Raw genomic sequence first — 18,341 nt, forward strand, 5'->3', positions numbered from 1 at the left:
AGTGGCGACAATTGTTTATGTGACTGTTTTTCTTTTTCCATTTGCCTCTTCAGCTATCAGCTTTAACAGATACTTATATAATCACACACACACACACACACACACACACACACCAGCTTTGCCACTTAGAAATTTTAGTCATAGATGCCTCAGTATAATTCTACACATGGAAAAAAACAACAAAAATAAAACAGTTCAGAGCTGGAAATACTAAAATTGTCAATTGTTGCTGGACGAAGCACACAGAGTTCTTTCACTTTAGAAATGATTGCCTGTTCATGATACCCACTTTAGTTTTTGACCTGTGGTCTTTAGGGCTAATTTATGTGAGTTCTTTAAAAATCATTTATTTATTGGTTTTGCACTAAAAATAAACAATACATCAGCATTTTGTTTTTATTCTCTTATACCATGTGGCATACTAAGTGGTGAAACTATGGAGCAGGTTTTGGCTAACTGTTCCATAAACAATAAATAAAAGTATATATAACTGATTGTATATGTACTTTCTATATGACATTAATTTTCCACAAAACTATTCCAAGTGACTTTTAAATTGTTTTTCATTTCAAGGAAATCACTTCCTATTTAGCTGCATTTTTTTTCTCCAAATACCATGTCTAAACAAATCTAGAAACAAAAATATATACTTTAGCTGGATGAATTAATTTGTCTGTAAGTTCATGGTAGGATAAAAGACAAGTTTTAGAAAAGAAGATCCTGTGTATATATTTATGATTTTCTAAGTATAAAGATATATAGCTAAAAGGGTTTATGAAAAACAAACATTACACAGTACATCAGCTTGATCCACTTTTAACTACAGCTTTTCTTTCTTTTTTTCAAAATAACATCACATCCACCTTTTTTTTAAAATAATGCCATTTCCACCCTTCTTTCCATACCTGAGTTAATCACCCACTATTTGATTTTTTTTGGTAACTCATTGGTCTGTGTCTTGCTAACTGTTAGTGAGGGTTAGACGATCTGATAACTAATTTTCAGAGTTATTAAACAGTCCATCACAGGTAGTTGTGTGCATTAACAGGTGCTTTCTGGAGACATTAGCCAAATCTAAAGATATAATTCTAATGCTGACAATTTCAGATAGCAAAATAAACCTGAAAGCATGATTTATGGTTTTTCATATAGGTAGCTACCTTCTGTATTTGGGCAGAGCAGAGACCAATCTTGTTCTGTTGTTTCTAAGGCCTTTTAAAGACATTTGTCATCTTCAATCATCCATTTAGACCCCAAACAATGATTGGCATAAAACGCCCTTTGTCTACAATGAAGTAGAACTCTTGTTTAAAAAACACTTTAGCAGCAATTAAGTAATAACATGGTTTCCCTTTTTATGGCAGTAGTCTTCAGATTTATCTTTGGTGTAAACAACCAGATACATAAAGATTTTTTTTCAGTTTAGAAAGCCAGTTAAGTAATATTCTTACTTTCTAAGTAATATTGCTGGCTAGATTTCAAAATATTCAATTTTAGGAAAAGTTAATAACTTAATTATATTAATATGCATCAAGATAATTATTATTTGGAGAAAATTATTATTTATACTAACAAAAACTTTTGTTTATCACTTATGTATGCTTGGAGTGTGTTCAAGAGAAGATGGGATAAATGGATAGTGATTATAAACATATCTTTTGAGAGTTTTGCTAGAAAAAGAAATAGAGAAATAGAGGGATTTCCAGAGTGGGATAAAAAATAAGTTCATTTTTTTTCCAAAATAGAAGATATTACAAGATGCATTAACTTTTAAGGCACCTTGATATATATAACATCTTGGCATATCTGGTAAGAATGCTTTTATCACTTACCTAATCTATCACTTCTAGGATACTTTGATGAACTGATTATATTACTGAATAAATATCTAAGTCAAGGAAACCCAAAGAGTTTCAAATAAGATGAACCCAAAGAGAACCACACTGAGACACATCATAAGTAAAATGTCAAAAGTTAAAGACAAAGAATCTTAAAAGTAGCAAGAAAAAACAACTTGTTTACAAGGGAAGTTCCATAAGGCTATCAGTAGATTTCTCAGAGAAAAAAAAAATGCAGGCTGGAAAGGAGTGACATGACATATCCAAAATGCTGAAAAGAAAACCTTCCAACCAAAAATATTCTACCCATTAAGGTTATCATTCAGAATTGAAAGATTGATAAAGCGTTTTCCAGATAAGCAAACGCTAATGGAGTTAATCACCACTAAACCAGCCTTCTAAGAAGTATTAAAGGGACTCCTTAAACCTGAAAAAAAAATGGCACAAGTTAATAATTAGAAAATATACAAAAGTGCAAATCACACTAGAAAAAGTAAACATATAGTAAATATAGAGAATAAATCACTTATAAAGCTAGCATGAAGGTGAAAAGACAGAAGTAGTAAAATTAACTAAAACTACAATAATTAATTAAAGGATACATAAAATAAAAAGCAGTAAAATATGACATTAAAAACGTTAAATGTGGGGAGGGAGGCAAAAATGTGGAGTTTTGGAATGTGTACAAATTTAATTTGCTATCAACCTGAAAAAGACTATTATACACAGAATGTTATATGTGAATGTCATGGTAACCACAAAGCAAAGACTTATAGTAAATACACAAAAGAAAATGAGAAAAGAATCTAAACCTAACACTAAAGAAAGACATCATACCAAAAGGGAAATATGAGAGAGAAAAAGGAACTGAGGGAAACTACAAAAACAGGCAGAAAGCAATCAACAAAATTGCGATAAGTATATACCTGTCAGTAGTTATTTTAAATGTAAATTGACCAAATTCTCCAATAAAAATACATAGAGTGGTTGAATGTATTAAAAAGAAAAAAGATCTAGACAACTGCATACAAGAGACTAATTTCAAAAATAAGGACATACACAGAATGAAATTGAAGGGATGAAAAAGATATTCCATGCAAATTGAAATAAAAAGAAAGCTGGTGTAACTATACTCATATTAGACTAAATAGATTTTAAAACATAAAAGAACACTAGAGCATTATATAATGATAAAGGGGTCAATCCAGCAAAAAGATATAAAATATACAAATATATATGCACCAATATAAGAACACAAAAAATATATAAAGTAAATATTAACAAAACTAAAGGGGAAAATTGACAGCAATGCAATTACAGTAGGGAACTTTAACACCCCATTTACATCAATGGAAAGATCAGACAGAAAGTCAATAACAAAACATTGACACTGAATGATATATTAGGCTGAGAGTCTTAATAAATAGATATATACAAAACAGTCCCTCCAGAAACTTCAGAATAAACATTTTTCTCAAGTACACATGGAACATTCTCTGGCACATATCAAATGTTAGGGCAAAAAAATAGTCTACTAAATTCAAGGAAATTGAAATATTATCCAGCTTCTTTTTTTTACCATAATGATATGAAACTAGAAATCAATTACAATAAGAAAACTGGAACAAACACAAACACATGGAGATTAATCACATCATGCTATCAACTACTGGGTCCTCAAAGAAATTAAAGGAGAAATAAAAGAATACCTAGAGACAAATGAAAACAGAAAATTGACACACGAAAATCTATGGTACACAGGAAAAAATGGTTCTAAGAAGGAAGTTCAGAGCAATACAGGCCTACCTCAAGAAACAAAAGCATGAAATAGATAATACAACTTTAAACCTAAATGAACTATAAAAACAAATAAAGAACAAATGAAGCCCAAAATTATTAGAAAGAAGGGAAGCAGATCAGAGTGGAAATAAGTGAAATAGACATTAAAATACAATAGAAAAGATCAATGAAACTAAGAGTGGGTTCTTTGTAAAGATAAACAAAAATGATGAACTTTTAGCTCAACTTACCAAGAAAAACAAGAGAGGGTGCAAATAAATAATATAAGAAATGAAAGAGAAGTTATGATCAATACCACAGAAGTACACAGGGCTATAAGAGACTTGTAAATTATACACTAAAAAATAGGACAACACAGAAAAAAAAACCAGATGAATTCCTAGAAACATACAATCTTCCAAGACTGAATAAAGAAGAAAGAGAAAATCTGAATAGACTGATTACTATTAAGGAGATTCACTCAATAATCTAAAACCTCACACAAACAAAACTCCATGATGAGATGGCTTCCCTGGTGAATTTTACCAAACATCCAAAAAGGTTTAATACCCATTTTTCTCGAATTTTTCTAAAAAAACTGAAGAAGAGGGAGTGTTCCCAAACTCATTTGTGAAGCAAGCATTACCCTGACCCAAATCCAGAAAAGGATACCACAAAAAAAGAAAATTACAGGCCAATGTCCCTGATAAACATAGATGTAAAAATTCTCAGCAAAATACTATAAAACTGAATTCAACAATACATTAAGGGATCATAAGCAATGACAAAATGGAATTTATTCTAGGAATGTAAGGTTGGTTCAACATCTGCAAATCAATGTGATACACTACATTAACAAAAAGAAGGATAAAAAATCATTATTATATCAATGATGCAGGAAAATTATTTGACAAAATTTAACATTTTTTAATGATAAAAACTCTGGACAAAGTGGGTGTGGAGGGAACATGCCTTAACATAATAAAGGCCATATATGACAAACCCTCAGTTAATATAATACTCAATGGTGAAAAACTGAAAGCTTTTCCTTAAGATAAAGAACAAGACAAAGACACTCACTCTCTTTTATTCAACATAGTATTTGAAGTCCTGGCCACAGAAATGAGACAAGGAAAAGGAATAGATTAATTTAATAAAAATAACAGAAAAGGAACTCAAGGAAAAAAATCCTATTTACAGTTGCATCAAAAAGAATAAAATACCTAGGAATGAATTTAACCAATGTGTTGAAAGACCTGTACAATGAAAAGTATAAGACATTGATAAAAGAAATTGATGAATACACAAATAAACCAAATCTACACACATAATGCAATTCCTGTCAAAATCCCCATGGCACTTTCCACAGAACTAGAACAAATAACTCTAAAATTTTTATGGAACCACAAAAGATCCTGAATAGCCAAAGAAACATTGATGAGGAAGAACAAAGTTGGAGGTATCACATTCAGAGATTTCAAACTATATTACAAACTTTTAGTAATCAAAACTTTTTTTATTATCATGAAAACAGACACATAAATCAGTGGAACAAAATAGAGATCCCAGGAATAAATCCAAGCTTATATGGTCAATTAATTTATGACGAAGAGGGTAAAATATACAATGGGGAAATGATGTTCTCTTCAATGGCATTGGGGAAACTGGACCACTATCTTACACTATATACAAAAATTAATTCAAAATGAATTAAGGGTTTACATGTAGGACCAGAAACCATAAAATTTCTAGAAGAAAACATAGGCAATAAGCTCCTTGACATCTGTCTTAGCAATGTTTTTTTGGCTCTGACTCCATAGACAAAGTTAACAAAAACAAAAATAAACTATTGGGACTACATCAAACTAAAAAGCTTCGGCATAAAGAAGGAAATGATCAACAAAATGAATATGTCGTACAACTCATTATTTTAAAGAATCCAATTTAAAAATGGGCAAAGGATCTGAATAGATACTTTTTTCAAGGAAGACATACAGATGGCCAAAAGGCACCTGAAAGTATGCTCAATATCATTAATCTTCAGGGAAATGCAAATTAAGACCACATGAGATATCACCTTACATCTATCAGAATGGCTCTTATCAAAAAGATAGAAAGCAAGTATTGGTGGGGATATAGAGAAAAGGCAACCTTTGTACACTGTTTGTGGTGATGTATATTGGTGCAGCCAATATGGAAAACAGTATGGAAATTTCTCAAAAAATTATAAATAGAACTACCATATGATCCAGCAATTCTGCTTCTGGACATCTACCTGTGAAGAAAACAAAACAAAAACCCAAAAACAGTAATTCAAAAACGTATGTCTGCCCCTATGTTCATTGTAGTATTTACAGTAGCCAGGATATGAAAACATAGATGTCCATCAATGAATAAGCATATGTGGTGTGTGAGTGTATGTGTGTGTAACAAAACCCAGATTCATAGGAACAGAGAGCAGATTAGTGGTTGCCAGAGGGGAGGAGGGCAGGGGGGGTGAAAATGTGAAGGGAATTTAAAAGGATACACTTCCAGTTATAAAATAAATAAGTCATGAGAATGTAATGTATAACATGGGGAATACAGTCAATAATGCTATACTACTTTCGTATAGTGTGGGATGGTAACTGGACTTATTGAGGTGATCTCTTCCCAATATATACAAAAGTTGAATCACTATGTTGTACACCTGAAACTAATATAATATTGTATGACAATATTCAATAAAAACTATATTTAAAGTAATCCCTAAAAAATTAGCCATGACCTGCAAATTTTGCCTTAAAAATAGTAGAGTGTGCTGGGATCCTTTTGTGTTCCAGTTTTATAGGAATCTTGTCACTTCAGGATGAATTCTGACTGCAAAACTACTGAAGATATTTTTAATATGCAACCAAAATTATACTTTAGAGATAGCTGATTTTTCAGGAAAGACAATGTGCTGGCTACACAGATACACAGCCAAAAATACATATGATTAATATATGAAAACATGGATATGTAGTCAAATTATATTTAACAGACCAAAAACACTGAGGCCAAGAAACAGTAGGAGCTTGTCTGGTAACAGAATGACCCGGTTGCAGACTTCATAAAATTCTGGTATTGTGTTCTCCATGGAAATCAATGTGATTATCCATTTTACTCAGAATGCTATCAAATCTTGATTTGTTCTCTATTCACTCTCATTCACTGTAATTAACTTGTCTTCTACTCAATGATGTGTAGTAGAGAAGCACTCGTAGCGAGGATAAGAAGTTGATGTCAAGAACCGTAAGATGTTTTTATGTAGGACAGATTTTTTTTAAAAAAACACAACAAGCAACTATTGAGTTGTAATTCATATACCATACAATTCATCTTCTTAAAGTGTACAATTCAATGGATTTTAGTATATTTGCAGAGTTGAGCAACTATCAACCATCACCACAATTGATTTTTGAACATTTTCATCACCTTGAAAAGAAACCTCAGAAAACTTAGCCTTCAGCTCCAGTCCCGCATTCTCCCAAGTGCTATGAAAATGTTTATTTTCTTTCTCTATAGAGTTGCCTGTTTGGGACATTTTATATAAATTGAATCACACAATATGTGATCCTTTGTGACTGAGTTCTTTCACATATCATAACATTTTCAAGATTCATTTATGTTGTAACATGAATCAGTAGTTTATTTCTTTTAATGGCTGTATGATACTCCATTGTGTGAATATACCCCATTTTTAAAGTCCGTTCAACAGTTGATTGACATTTGAGTTGTTCCCACCTTTGGCTATTATGAATAATGTCACAATATACATTCATGTGTAAGTTTTTGTGTGGCTTTATGTTTTCATTTCTTTGGGGTATATATCTAGGAATGGAATTGCTGGGATATATAGAATTTCTGTTTAATGTTTTAAGGAACTTCCAGATGTTTTTTTCGAGGTTCTTGCATTAATTACATTCCTGCCATCAATTTCTCTGCATCCTTGCCAATATTTGTTATTACCTGTCTTTTAATTATAGTCAACCTAACAGATATGAGGTGGTATTTCATTGTGATTTGACTTGCATTTCCCTGATGGCTAATGATGTTGAGCATATTTTCAGGTGCATATTGGCCAGTTGTACATCATCTTTAGAGAAATATCTATTTGGATTCTTTGCTCATTTGTCTTTACTATTGAGTTGTAAGTATTGTTTACATATTTTAGATGAAATTACCTTGCTAAATATATAATTTGGAAATTTTTATCCCATTTTTAGTTTGCCTTTTCATTTTTTGATGGTACAAAAGATTTTAATTTTGGTAATAACCTATTTATTTTTTTGTTGCTTGTACTTTTGGTATCACACCTAAGAAAGTGTTGTATAGTCCAAAATCTGGAAGATCTATACCACATTTGCATATGTTTATTCAGTAAAATTTATTGAAAAGATTATTTTTCCCCACTGAATTTTCTTGGCACTCAAATTCAAAATCAATTGCCCATAAACATGAGGGTTCATTTCTGGACTTTCAATTTCATTCTGTTGATCTCTTTGTCTGTCCTCATGAAAGTATCTCCATTACCTTGATTAATGTAGCTTTTAGTAAGTTTTGAAATCAGGAAGTGTGAATCTTCAAAATTTGTTCTTTTTCTAAAATTGTTTTGTTATTCTGTGTCCCTTGCATTTCCATGTGAATTTTAAGAAGAAATTGTTACTTCCTGAAAAGAATGTAGTGGGAATTTTAATAAAAAATACATTAAATCTGAAGATAAATTTGGAGAGTATTACTTTTTTAACAATATTAACTTTTTAAACTAAATCACACTAGACGTCTTGCCATTTATTTAGATTTTCATAAATTTCTTCCTACAGTGCTTTGTAGTTTTCCCAGTGTAAGTTTTATATTTATTTCTGTTAGATTTATTCATAAGTAGTTTTTTCTGTTATAAATAGAATTGATTTCTTAATTTAATTTTTGGATCACTCATTGCTAGTAATTGTTTTTGCATATCAATCCTATATCCTTCAATCTTGTTAAACTTATTTATTAGTTTTATTTTTAATAGATTCCTTAGGACTCTCTTTATATAAGATCATGTCATCTGCAAATAAAGATAATTTCATTTTCTTATTTTCTAATTTGGATGCCTTTAATTCCATTTGCTTATCTAACTGCCCTATCAGAAACAACAGTGACATGTTGACTAGAAGTAATGAGAGTGGATGTACTTGTCTCATTCCTGATTTTAAGAGAGTGATATCCAGTTTTTCAACATTAAGCATTACTTTTGTTGTGAAATTTTACTAATGAGATTTATCAGGCTAGGGAAATTCCCTTCCACTCCTATTTAGTTTCTATCACAAAAGGAATTTTGAAATTTGTCAAATGTGTATTCTGCATCTATTGCAATGACATGTTATTTTGATCTTTTATTCTACTAATACAATGTATTAGTAAGTTTTTGGAAAATCATTAATAATTTTGGAATATTAGACCAATCCTTGACTTTTTGAGTAAAGTCCATGGTTTTACTTGCTCCTGGTACATAATCTTTTTTTTTATATGTTTCTGGTTTCAGTAAACTAGCTTTGTGTTAATGATTTTTGTCTCTCTATTTATGAGACATTGATCTATGATTCTCTTTCCTTGTGATAGCTTGCCTGAGATTTTGATAGCTTGCCTGAGATTTTGATATCAGGTTACTACTGGACTCATGAAATGAGTTGGGAAGTACCCCTTCTTCTCCATTTATTTGAGAAAATTTTTGAAGAACTAGAATTAATTATCTTTATGTGCTAAAAGTAACTAGTGAATCCATGAAGTCCTGGTCTTTTATTTTTAAGTAGTTTTAAAATTGCCAACTTAGTCTATTTGTTATAGGTCTTTTTAGGTTTTCTATGTCATCTTGAGTCAGTATTTGTAGTTTGTATATTTCTAGAAATTTGTCCATTTCAACTAAATTTAATTTGTTGGCATATGACCATTCACAGTACTCCTTTATAATCTTTTTTCCCCCTCCAAGGTGATTAGTGATGTCCTCTTTTTCAGTCATGACTTCAGTAATTTGAGTCTTTTCTTTCTCTCTCATCAGTCTCTCATCAATCTAACTAAACTTTGTCAATTTTTTCAATATTTCCAAAAACCAATTTTAGTTGTGCTAATTTTTGTTTTTGTTTTTCTTTTCTCTAGTATAATTTCTGCTCTAATCTCTATTATTTTCTTTCAGTTCCTTTAGGTTCAGTTTGCTTTTTTTCAAGTTTCATAAGATGGAAGCATTTGTTACTTTGAGATCTAACTTTTTATTTTTATTTTTTTTTACTTTTTAAAGATTTTATTTATTTATTTGAGAGAGAGAGAATGAGCAGAAGGAGGGGAGGAGGGACAAACGGACTCCCCACTGAGTGAGGAACCCAACCTGGGGCTTGATGTGGGGCTCAATGTAGGGCTCATTCCCAGGACCCTGAGATCATGACCTGAGCTGAAGTCAAAAGCTTAAACAACCCATCAACCCCAGTGCCCCTAAATTTTTTTAATCTAGGCAATTGTAACTTTAAATTTCCTTCTAATGATGGCTTTTACTGTGTCCCATTAGTTTTGGTATATCTTCATTCTCATTTATCTCAATATATTTTATGATTATCCCTGCAATTTTTTTCTTTCATCCATTAGTTATATAGAAGTGTTGTCTTATTTCCAAATAATTTTGATTTTTCCAAATTGTGTTGTTATTTGAATTTACAAGTTCATTCCATATTCAATGGAGAACACACTTGTATACTTTTAATATTTTTAAGTATATTATTTAAGGTTATTTTATGGCCTACCATATACTCGATCATAGAGAGTGATTTATGAGCACTTAAGAATTTGTGCTATGCTGCTGTTGAATTGAATGGCCTATAGATGTTTATTGGGTCTAGTTATTACATAGTGTTGCTGAAATCTTCTATTTCATTGTTGATTGTTTGCCTCTTTGTTTGACCTATTTAAAAAGTAATGTGTTCACGTCTCTATTATTGTTGAATTGTTTACTTCTCCCTTCAATTTTGTCAGTTTTTGCTTCATGAACTTTAGGGCTCTGTTGTTAGGTGTGTATCTGCTTATAATTTTTATATCTTTCTGATAGATTTACCATTGTATAATATCCATCTTCAACATACTTTAAAGGCTATTTTGTTTGATATTAGCAGAGCCAGTCCAACTACCTTATGGTGCTGTTTGTACAATGTCTTTTTCATGTTTCTATCCTCAAATTATTTGTATCTCTGAGGGTAACTGTGTCTCCTATAGATAGCATATAATTGGATCTTTTTTTTTAATCCACTGAAAATCTCTGTCATTGGATGGAACTATTTAATACATTCTCATTTAATCTTATTATTGACATTGGATTTGTATTTATCATTTTAATGTTTGTTTTTTATGTCTCAATACTTTCTTAAAGATTTTATTTATTCACTTGAGAGAGAGAGAGAGAGAGAGCATAAGTGGGGGGACGGGAAGAAGCAGGCTTCCTGCTGAGCAGAGATACCAACCTAAGCCGGGGCTTGATACCAGGACCCTGGGATCATGACCTGAGCTAAAGGCAGATGCTTAACCAACTGAGCCATCCAAACATTCCTTTCTCAATACATTTTTATTTTTCTACTCTTCTTTTACTGCTTCTTTTTTTGCATCATGGGAGTTTTTTTATTTAAGTTTCATATTTCATTGCATCAGTGATTATGTTACTCTATTTTTTAGAGTTATTTTGTATTGCTTCCTCCAGGATTAACCACATATACAACTTAACGTAAGAGAATCTACTTCAGATTCATAATAACCTAAGTGAGATTTAGAATTGTTATTCACACAATACTTTAACCCTCTATTTTGCTATTATTGTTATACATATCATATCTATGCATTAAAACCCAACATTACGTTGTTTGGATGATTACTTTGTAAAATACCGTGTGTGTTAAAGAAGCTAAGAGAATAAATAAAAACAAGCTTATATTTAGGGATTTTGTTATATTTACTTTTTTATTTACCAATTCTAGTTCTCAGTACAGGTTTTTGTGGATTCAAATTACCATCTAGAGTCACTTCCTTATTTCATACAAATTTGCTCTCATTTACCTATTCATGTTATTATTGTCAAACATATTACATTCCTATATGTTATATGCCCAGCACTATATAGATAGATAGATGATAGATATAGATAGGTGATAGATAGATAGATAGATAGATAGATAGATGATAGATAGATAGATAGATAGATAGATAGATAGATAGATAGATATAGATGTAGATACATACACACACACACAATTATATAATTACTTTGCTGGTGCTTTTTGTTTTATTATGTGGATTTGAATTACTGTCTGAGATCATTTGTTTTTAGACTGAAGAATTTCTTTAATATTTGTTTTAAAGCATGCTCATTATCAAAGGATTCTGTTTTTGCTTATTTTAGAATGCCATATCTCATTTTGGTTTTTGAAAGATGATTTTGCTGAATAAAATTTCTTGATTGCCACTTTTCCCCCTTCTTTTAACTTTTTAAGTATGTCATCCCACTGTCTTCTGGCATCTGTTATTTTTATTTTTATTTTTTTAAAAGATTTTATTTATTTATTTGACAGAAGACAGTGAGAGAGGGAACACAAACAGGGGGAGTGGGTGAGGGAGAAGCAGGATTCCCACTGAGCAGGGAGCCTGATGTGGGGCTCGATCCCAGGACCATGAGATTATGACCTGAGTTGAAGGCAGACACTTAACAACTGAGCCACTCAGGCACCCCTGGCATCTGTTATTTTTAATAAGTCAGTTGTTAATCTTACTGACGTTCCCTTCTATGCAATAAGTTATTTTCTTTCTTGTTTTCAAGATTTCCTCTTTGGCTTTCAGAATTTTCTCTATGATGTGTCTGAGTGCAGATTTCACTTTCTTTGTGTTTATCCTGAGTGGACTTTCTTTATCCTTTTGGAAGTATAGATAAATGCTTTTCAGAAAATTTGAAAAGTTTTTAGCCATTACTTATTTGAATATTTTTTCTACTCCTTTCTTCCTTTCCTCTCATTTTGTCACTCCCAATATGTATAAGTTGGTTCATTTAAAGATGTTTCATATTTCTCTGAGACTTTGTTAATTTTTCTTTTTTCTCTGTTCTTTATGTTTCATAATCTCTGTTGATCTAACTGCATGTTGACTGACTCTTCTGCTAGGTCAAATGAACTCTTGCACCCTTCCAGTACATTTTTCAGTTTGGTTATTTTACTTTTCAACTTCAGAATTTCAATTAGGTTCTTTGTTATAATTTATCTTTATTGATATTATACATTTGATGAGATATTGATATTATAGCTACTTTTACCTTTTAACGATTATTTTCTTTAGTTAATTTAACATATTTGACGTTACTTTTCAGGGAGCTCAGCCTTGGGCATATCACAGTCACTCTGTGATTACAATAGTTGAGCAGGGCTCTTTTTGACTGTTTTTTCCTTGATTTCTCTGTTAACCTATGCCTCATTTGTTATCAATTACAGCTGTGAGGCTCTACTGATTTACCTATTTTTTCAATAATTCCTTAGGGCATACTTTGCTCCACAATCTAATCCAAACAACTTCAGGAATGAGAAGAATTTTAAGCCAGTCTTTGAGATTTGTTTTAACTTCAGGAAGCCTCTTCTTCTCTGGCTCTTTACCAGTTTTCTCTCATGAACTAACTGGCCTATGGTTTAGCTTGTTGCTATTAATTAAGAAAAGGCATATTTGAGTGCCCTTAGACTTGAACTTTCTTGAGTTCTGTTCACATAAAGTCAGTTCATTTGGGTAAGCATTTTTAGCTTTCCTTTTTCATGAACTTCTTTTATACCTGTGAAAACTTGCTGAGCCACTACACTGGGCATGGGAAAAGGTTTTAGTCCCTAGCTTTCTTGGCTTGCTTCTCGTGGTGTGGACTCTCTGCCCTAAAACTGAAGTCATAGAGCACGATTGAGACTAGTATTTCTCAGCCTGATGCACCTGAAGTAGATTCTCCATTTTATGAATGGTGGCTGGTTGGAGTAAGAGAGTCTCTGATCTTTTGGCTACACTCAAAGGAAGTTAGCCTTTTCCACTGAGATGGAAGGTATTTGAAATGTGGAAATGTGGAAGCTTACTCCACCCAGTGAGAATTTATACATTTGATAGTACACAAAATGTTTTAGAAGTCCCATCTTCTTGACCATACCCACTGGATTGGTGCTTTTGTTGAGCTAAGCTGCAGACAAGGGAAACTGAGATTAGGGCCATTGTTGAAATACCACAGATTCTATTTGATCTTAGAATGTTTTAGTTAATTTCCAAAGACTTGAAATTCATTCTTTAAAAAACAGATTTCGGCATTTTGGTTGTTTCACTGAGGATTGGGTCCAGGATATCCTTACAATGCCATTACAGAGTACAGCTAGAAGATGACAGGATTTTAACATTATCAATCTTTATAAGTTTTATGTCATTTTTTCTAGCTCTTAGATTTTTTTAAAGGTTTTATTTACTTATTTGATAGAGAGGGAAACAGTCAATGAGAGGGAACACAAGCAGGGGTAGTGGGAGAGGAAAAAGCAGGCTCCCAGCAGAGCAGGGAGCCTGACGTGGGGCTCAATCCCAGGACCCTGAGATCACACCCTGGGCCGAAGGCAGACGCTTAACTGAGTCACCCAGGTGCCCCATCTAGCTCTTAGGTTTTATAGAACACTGTGTATGTAGGTATTAAAATATAATTCTTTAGTATATTTATTAGTTTCTCAAGTTAATATGAATTTTCCCATTACTTTCTTTGAGAAAATTCAAGAACAGAATAATCAGAGCCCCTCATTCTATCATTTGATTATAGGAACACAAAAAATAGAATCCAATGTCTAATGTATGCGATTCTCAATGCTATGTAGTGATTGATAGAGGGGTAAGCTATGACTTCTGCTGTTGTGATTGTTAATTTTGTATCAACTTGACATGCCTTGGGAGCCCAGATTAAACATTATTTCTGTGTGTGTCTGTAAGGGTTTTACTAGATGAGACGAACATTTAATTTGATAGACTCGGTAAAGAAGATTGCACTTCACAATGTGGGAGGGCATCATCAATCCACTGAAAGCCTGAATAGGGCAAAAATCAAGGGAAGGAGGAATTTGTCCGTTTTTTCTTACCTCACTAGTTGAGCTGGGGCATCTCATAATGTCTACTCCTGCTCTTGGACTGTGCTTTTGGTTCTTCAGGCCTTTGGCCTCAGGCTGAATCAAACCATTGTTGTTCCTGGGTCTTCAGCTCGCAGATGGCAGATAGATCAGGAGACATCTCAGTTCCCTTATCATGTGAATCTTCATTTATCTATATATCTATACCTACATCTATTTCTCTATAATTTGGGGGGGTTCTTAATCTCTGGAGAGCCCTAATACAGACTTTGATACCAAATATGGCCCTAGAGAAACAGAATTTTAAGGATAAGTTTTCTAAATTGGTCTTAGGATTTCTGAAATTGTCTCTTTAATATAATTGGTTTTGAAAATGCTAATATCCCTATTTCCAGTAGTAAAGAGAATGTTAAAAACCCATGGTGTGAACTCTTTATAGAGACATGCAAAATGTCTGCACTGGATACACCTAACAAACCATCTATAAGAATCAAAGAGCAAGGTGATTCTGTATCTACTTTTGAACATTTATTTTGAACACTAGCATATATAATAACATTGGTGGTTTTCTCCTAATTTCCCTTGACAAAGTGGTGAAGGTAAAAGATGAGCTCAGGGTTTACAAATCCCCAGCTCAGATACCACATAAATGACCTGAGAGCTTCTAAGTGTACCCTGAAGGAGACCTTTATCTCTTGTAGCTGCAGGGCTGAAATTGCTGAAAATCAAACACAGAACCTCATACTGCAACTGACTGAATTATATTGCAGTTTGAATTTCCAGTCTCATAAAGTGTCTACTGTTAAATTGAGGGCATTGATTAGGAAAGAGTGGGATCTAAGTTGGGATAATGACAAGTGGGCAGAGTAGAAGAGAAGAACCTGTAGAAGAGTTCTTTCCAATGCCAGTGGGCAGAGAAGAACCTGTAGAAGAGTTCTTTCCAATGCCAGTGAGATTGGCCATCTTAACTCAAGCAGAAATGACTTCCCCACTCCCACTGGCAGCAGTATCCCCATCCCAAGGGATATTAGCCTCTTTACCCAAAGTGATATCAACCTTTTCATCTCAAAATGATTAGATTAATGTGGCATTGCATGAAGAAATTGTAATGGCTTTACCTGAGGGAGTTGTCATGCAAGATAATGCTGATTCTCCTTATGACCCACCTCCACCATCCCTCTTGGTTTCTACAACTATAACTAGACTCAAGTCCCATCAGGCACCTAAAGATAAGATTTCAGCAAGCCCTTTAAATGTGACCCATGAGGAAGTGTGCTACACCCCAAAAGAACTACTTGCAGGTTCTAATGTACAGACAGAAATCTGAGGAACGTGTTTGAGAATAGATACTAAGAGTGTAGAATAATGATGAAAAAAACATAAAGTTGCATCAGGTAGAATTCTTGACATGAACTTACTAACAAAAGGGTCTGCATTTAATTTTGCATCTTGTATAGTTAGATAGGACCCTGATGGAGGCCCACCATGAGCAAATTGAAAATGATAGATATGCTTTGTTTTAATAGAGTAGTTGGGATTCAAAGGCTTAAGGGGATTGGGATGTGGGAAAGGATTTGTCAACTAAGGGTTACTCACCCACACTGGGAGGATCCAGAATACATACCTTTTACCAATACTATGAGAAATAAATTTGTGATGGGAAACATAGGCATCCCTGAAGAGCTCTGGGATCATTTTTTTCTAAGGTAGGACAGACTGCACAGTGGGAACTGCAATCACTGAATTGGGAAACCAGAATGCAATGGGAGAGTTCTTGGAGTGACTTCAGCAAAATGGTGCTGTAAGAATTTCTATCCCTTGACCTTCTCCCCAAAACATTAATTTGAGCAACTGTGTGCATGTAAAAATACATTCACAAGAGTGAAGGGGTAAACTTGAGGGATAAAAACAACTGGATGAAGATGAGAAATAAGAAAAAGACACATTGAGGGGCGCCTGGGTGGCACAGCAGTTAAGCGCCTGCCTTCGGCTCAGGGCGTGATCCCGGCGTTACAGGATCGAGCCCCACATCAGGCTCCTCCGCGATGAGCCTGCTTCTTCCTCTCCCACTCCCCCTGCTTGTGTTCCCTCTCTCGCTGACTGTCTCTATCTCTGTCGAATAAATAAATAAAATCTTAAAAAAAAAAAAGAAAAAGACACATTGAGGATGTTAAGAAAGATAGAACTCCTATTACTCCTCCCCCAAACCTGGGCAGCCCAGCATGGAGACACATCCCTCATGAGAGAAGGAGAATAAAATGACCACTTGACTTCACTGTGGATTAAAGAGACTGCCCACCCCAAAACTAGGTCAAATCTTGCAGTCCTAGGTGGCTCCCTGTGGGCTCCCACAAACCCAGGGCACAGGCCCACACTAGCTCCTGCTTGCTTTGGTGGCCCCAGCGGGATCCTTGGCTCCTCTCAGACTCCTATGAACCCAGACCCTGGCTCACATTGGTGCCTGCCTACTTCAGCAGCCTAGGGAGCTTCTATGGCCCCAGGCAGCTTCCATGGCAGGGCTTCTCATGGGTTGTAAGGCCACAGGCTCACCCTCACATTTGCTGGCTCAAGAAACCTGAGGCATATCCCATAACAATAGGTTCCCTTCAGGATCCTGGGAATTCAGGCCCCTATCTCACCCAGTCACCAGCTGGCTTAATATAAGACGTAATGTAAGACTATATGTGAAATCCAAAACTGTAAAACTACTAGAAGATATCATAGGGAATCAGTTATATAATATTGGACTTGGGAATGATTTGTTGGATATGACACCAAAATCACATGCAACAAAAATATAAACAATTGGGGCTATATCAAAATAAAAAGATTTTGCACAGAGAAATGGTAAGTAAAATAAAAAGGCATTCTACAGAATGGGAGAAAATTTTTGCAAATCGTGTATCTTATGAGGGGTTAATATCCAAAATCTATAGGGAACTCATACAACTCAATAGCAAAATAACAAGCAAACCAATTTTAAAAAAAATGGGCAAAGGATTTGAATACACATTTTTCCAAAGAAGACATACAAATGGCCAATAGGTACATGAAAAAATGCTCAACAATGCTATTTATCAGCATTATTCTAACCCATTTACTGATTGACCTGAAAAGATGCTAGTTTTGAGTAAGGCCCAGAAGAGAAGGCTCTGCAACTAGTCTAGGCTGCTTCTGCTGTGCAAGCTGCTCTGCCACTTGAACAATATGATACCACAGGTCAAATGGTGCTTGAGGTATCAGTTGCAGGTAGGGATGCTTTTTGGCGGACCCCTATAGGTGAAGCACAGTGCAAGCCTGTAGGATTTTGGAACAAGGCTTTGCCATCATCTATAGATAACTGTTTTCTTTATTATAAACAGTTCTTGGCATATTACTGGGCCTTAGTAGATACTGAATGCTTAACCATGGGACACCTGAATTGCCCATCATGAACTGGGTAAGCCACTTAGCCATAAAATTGGGCTTGCACAGCAGCACTTCATCATCAAACGGAGATACCACACACATTATCAGGCCCAAGCAGTCTCTAAAGGCAAATTAAGTTACATGGAAAAGTATCCAGAATGCCCATGGTCCT

General features: G+C 33.9%; 1 pseudogene; it reads left to right on the forward strand.

Moving 5' to 3' along the window:
• The first annotated feature begins 15,611 nt into the window (after positions 1-15,611).
• Positions 15,612-18,341, forward strand: part of LOC103680507 — a 68,521-nt pseudogene continuing 65,791 nt past the window's right edge.

The sequence above is a fragment of the Ursus maritimus genome, assembly GCF_017311325.1.
Source record: "Ursus maritimus isolate PB19 chromosome X unlocalized genomic scaffold, ASM1731132v1 scaffold_X1, whole genome shotgun sequence".
Classification (NCBI taxonomy): Eukaryota; Metazoa; Chordata; class Mammalia; order Carnivora; family Ursidae; genus Ursus; species Ursus maritimus.